The 5,182-nt window shown below is 40.5% G+C and overlaps 1 pseudogene; it reads right to left on the reverse strand.

Annotated features, from left to right (window-relative positions):
* Nucleotides 1-1,011: 1,011 nt before the first annotated feature.
* Nucleotides 1,012-2,327, reverse strand: LOC118855334 (annotated as a pseudogene).
* Nucleotides 2,328-5,182: the final 2,855 nt, after the last annotated feature.

The raw sequence follows: 5,182 nt of genomic DNA on the forward strand, positions 1-5,182 counted from the left end.
CATCTTGGCTCTTCCCCTGCCCTGAAAATAGTATGCTTTGATCTTCATTCAGATTTCATAGCTGTTTCTCTGGATGTGGATAGCATTTTCTGTCTTTAGTCTTTTGGAATTGTCTTAGATCATTGCATTAATGAGAAGAACTAAGTCTTATCAAAGCTGATCATTGCATAATGTTGCTGTCTCTGTGTGCAATGTTCTCCTGTTTCTGCTCACTTCATACAGTATCAGTTCTTATAAGCCTTTCCACTTTTTTTTTTCTGAAACCTGCCTGCTCATAATTTCTTATAGCACAATTCTACTACATTCAGATGCAATAACTTCTTCAGCCATTCCCCATCTGATGGGCATCCCCTCAATTTCCAGTTATTTGCCCCCACAAAAAGAGCTACTATAAATATTTTTGTACATGTGGGTTCATTTCCCTTTTTATGATCTCTTTGATATATAGACCTAGTAGTGGTATTGCTGGATCAAAAAGTATGCACGTGATACAAATATGGTGCTCATATCTAAACCAGGAAGAGCCAAAACAGAGAAACTGTGCATACTGAGTATGAAAAATTGTAAATAAAATATTAGAAAAGAGATTTCAGCAATTTATCACAAGGAGAAGATATGGGAATATTGGACCACTGATGCATTGATGGCAGAGCTGCAAACTGCTCCAACCATTTGGGCATAGTTGCAAATTGTTTTACTTAAAATTTTTCATCAATAATCATTAGGGAAATCAGTCTATGGGTTTTTCTCTGTTTTGACTCTTCCTAGTTTAGATATCAGCACCATACTTGTATCATAAAAAGAATTTGGTAGGATTCCTTCACAGTTTCTCCAAGTAGTTTATACGGTATTGGAATTAATTGTTCTTTAAATGTTTATCACTTGCCCCCTCTTCCCTTCAATTGTAACTGCTTTTTCTGGTCACTTTTTTTCTGTGTTCAGTTTTGTTTAATGACTGGCACCTCCCTGCAGAAGAGGAAGTGGGCAACTAGGTGGTAGCAGAGAGGATGTTCACTTGAAGATCTTGCCCTGATTGAAGGGTTTGCCCATGTGCTGGAAGGCCCCCTCCCAGGAGAAGTACTCTCGGACCATGGTCTGGGTCTCCTGACTGCCAGGATCCAGCTACGCCATGTGTAGGACTCATAATCTACCTGCCAGTCTGGACTCAGCGGGAAGGCAAGTTCCTGGCCCCAGAAAACCTGGACTCCAGAAATGGCGCTGCTATTGTTGGTGCTAAAAAGGATGACACTGGCAAACGCGTTCTTCCTCAGCTTGTCCAGGCACTGGAACATTCCAGTGATGAGGTTGCAGCTCATGAAGGTCTGGCTAAGCTCTTGGGGGAAGCAGTATTCGGCATACCACACAGACCAGCTGTCATGGTCAAAGTGCTCCCAGAAACATGGCAGGGTCACTGTCAGCGTGTCCTCTTTGGAGTACTTTCACTTAAACTCATCCAACACAAACATACTCTTGGGCAGGTGGGCAAAGGAATCCTTGGCTTTGGGATCTGCAGCCAGAGCCTGGTCACACTCGTCCATCTCCTCCTCAGGACCAGGGGCTGTGGCTACCTTCTTCTCTTCCTTCCACTCGGCCTGGGCCTTCTATTTCTCTTCTCACTGTCCCTTCTCCTTTCTTGGGGCCTCCTTCTTAGGCTGACTCTCAGTAAACTTTTTAGCATCAAACTGTGCCATCTTCTCGCAGAGCTTCACCTCTCCCAACACCGCCTGGAACTGGGGCTGGTGGATGCAAATGAGGAACCAGCGGTTGCTGTTGGGAAAGGCCTGCCAGAAACATGGCTCTAGAACCTGCTTGTAGAGCCACAAGAGGGTACACACAACTGTGATGTCAGCCAGAGTCACAAACTCCTCCACCAGGAAAGTCCAAGTCTTCAAATGGGCATCGAGCAGCCCCAGAACCCGCCTCACCTCCTCTTTTGAGTTTTCTGTAGCCTGTCTGTTGTGGTGCATGATGCCAAGAGTGGGGAACACCCAGGTACTGGCTGGAGGGACGATGTCACTGTCAGCAAAACTCATCCACTGGATCACTTGGGCGGCTGCCTCCATAGTGGAGCCTCGAAGGGCATCGTTGCCCACACAGTGGGCAATGGCATTGCTTTCAAACACACAGCACCTATCTTCACCCTCAAACGCTGGAACCTTGCCTGCAGGAAATTTTCAGAGGAATTCGGGGGTGTGGTTGGTCTGAACAAAGTGGAAGTGGGGAGGTGCGGACAGCACGCAGATCTGGGCCCCACTGTACTGTGCAGCAGTGAGGGCCTTGAAGGCCCGCCAGTTTTCAGGGTATGTGTACAGGGTCCCGGAGGCCATGGTGATTCCTCAGAGAAAGGGGGTTCTTGTCACTTTTATGTGAGATAATTTACCCCATTCTATCTCTCCCTTTCTCCTTCTCCCAATGTAGTCTTCTCGTACCCCTTACTTTTATTTTACATTTCATCACTTCATGTTCAACTCACCCTGTGACTTCTGTATATATGTGTATTCCCTTCAACAACCCTAATACTGAGAAAGGTCTCATAAGTTACAAATATCATCTTTCCATGTAGGAATGTAAACAAAATGGTTCAACTTTAGTAAGTGCCTTATGATTTCTCTTTCCTGTTTACCTTTTCATGACTCTCTTGATTCTTGTATTTGAAAGTCAAATTTTTCCTATTCAGCTCTGGTATTTTGATCTGGAAAGCTTGAAAGTCCTCTGTTTTATTGAAAATCCACAGGCCTGGTCTTTTCATCCACAATGATTGATAGTCTCCTATTTCATTCAATATCCATCTTTTCCCTGGAAAGATTATATTCAGTTTTGCTGGGAGGATGATTCTTGGTTATAATCCAAACTCTTTTGCCTTCTAGAATATCATATTCCTAGTCCTCTGTTCCATCAATGTAGAAGCTGCTAAGAGCTGTGTAATCATTACCGTGGCTCTAAAATATTTATATCTTTTCTTCCTGGCTTCTCACAGTATTTTCTCTTTTATATAATAATTCTGGATTTTCACTACAAGATTCCTTGGAGTTTTCATTTTGAGATCTCTTTCAGGAGATGGTTAGTAGATTTTTTCAATGACTATTTTACCCTCTGGTTCTAGGATATCTGAGTAGTTTTCCTTGAGGATTTATTGAAAGATGCTGTCTAGCCTCTTTTATTTTTATCATGGCTTTCAGGTCCACAAACAATTTTTAAAATTATCTCTCCTGCATTGATTTTCTGTGTGAACTGTTTTTCAATAAGGTATTTCACATTTTCTTCTATTTATTCATTCTTTTGAATTTGTTTGACTGATTCTTTGATGTCTCATGGAGTCATTAGCTTCCACTGGCCCAATTTTAATTCTTTTTGAATTATAAATTTTCATTTTTAGTTTAGAACACTCAGTTCCACAATTTTTTGGGTTCCAAATTTTCTCTCCCTCCCTATCCTCCCCCCTGTCCCCATAATTTAAAAATTATTGGACTACCTGAAAGCCATGATCAAAAAGAGCCTAGATATCATGTTTCAATAAATTATCAAGGAGAACTGCCCCGATATTCTAGAACCAGAGGACAAAATAGAAATTTAAAGAATCCACAGATTGCCTGTTGAAAAAGATCCCAAAAAGAAAACTCCTAGGAATATTGTCACCAAATTCCAGAGCTCCCAGATCAAGGAGAAAATACTGCAAGCAGCCAGAAAGAAACAATTTGAGTATGGTGAAAACACAATCAGGATAATACAAGATCTAGCAGCTTCTACACTAAGGAATTGAAGGGCTTGGAATGTGATATTCCAGAGGTTAATGGAACTAGGATTAAAACCAAGAATCACCTACCCAGCAAAACTGAGTATCATGCTCCAAGGCAAAATATGGATTTTCAATAAAAGAGAGGACTTTCAAGCTTTCTCATTGAAAAGACCAGAGCTGAACAGAAAATTTGACTTTCAAACACAAGAATCAAGAGAAGCATGAAAAGGTAAAGAAGAAAGAGAAATCGTAAGGGACTTACTAAAGTTGAACTGTTTTGTTTACATTCCTACATGGAAAGATGATGTGTATAATTTATGAGACCTCAGTGTATATATATATATATATATATATATATATATATATATATATATATATATATATATATATGGAGGGAGACAGAGACAGAGAGAGAGCGAGTCAGAGAGAGAGAGAGAGAGAGAGAGAGAGAGAGAGAGAGAGAGAGAGAGAGAGAGAGGAGGGCACAGGATGAGTTCAATATGAAGGGATGATATATAAAAAAATAAAATCAAATTAAGGGATGAGAGAGGAATATATTGAGAGAGGGAGAGGAGAAAGGGAGAGACAGAATGGGGTAAATTATCTCACATAAAAGTGGCAAGAAAAAGCAGTTCATTAGAAGGGAAGTGGGGGCAGGTGAGGTGGAATGAATGAATCTTGCTCTCATCAGATTTGACTTGAGGAGGGAATAACATACACACTCAAATGGGTATCTTACCCCACAGGAAAGAAGAAGGAAGGGTATTTTAAAAAATGGGTGGATCATAGAAGGGAGGGTAGAGAGGGGGAGGAGGTAATCAAAAACAAACACTTTCAAAAAGGGACAGGGTCAAGGGAGAAAATTGAATAAAGGTGGATAGGATAGGAAGGAGCAAAATATAGTCAGTCTTTCACAACATGAGTATTGTGGAAGGGTTTTATAATTATATGCATGTGGCCTATGTTGAATTGCTTACATTCTTAGGGAGGGTGGGTAGTGAGGGAAGAAGGGAGAGAATTTGGAACTCAAAGTTTTAAAAACAGATGCGCAAAAATAAAAGGTTTTGCATGCAACTAGGAAATAAGATATACAGTCAATGAGGCATAGAAATTTATCTTGACCTACAAGAAAGTAAGGGAAAAGGGGATGGGGGGGGGAATGGGGTGACAGAAGGCAGGGCTGACTGGGGAATGGGTCAACCAGAATATATGCCATCTTGGAGTGGGGGAGAGTGTAGAAATGGGGAGAAAATTTGTAATTCAAACTCCTGTGAAAATCAAAGATGAAAACTAAAAATATTAAATAAATTAAATAAATTTTAAAAAAAGAAAGGAAAAAATACATACTATTTTCTCTTTTTTTTCTTTCTTTTGTTTCTTCTCTTCTGTTCTGATTCTTCTTTCATAAGATGACTAATGTAGAAATAAGTTTAATAGGATTGTACA

Source organism: Trichosurus vulpecula, chromosome 6, assembly GCF_011100635.1.
Source record: "Trichosurus vulpecula isolate mTriVul1 chromosome 6, mTriVul1.pri, whole genome shotgun sequence".
Classification (NCBI taxonomy): Eukaryota; Metazoa; Chordata; class Mammalia; order Diprotodontia; family Phalangeridae; genus Trichosurus; species Trichosurus vulpecula.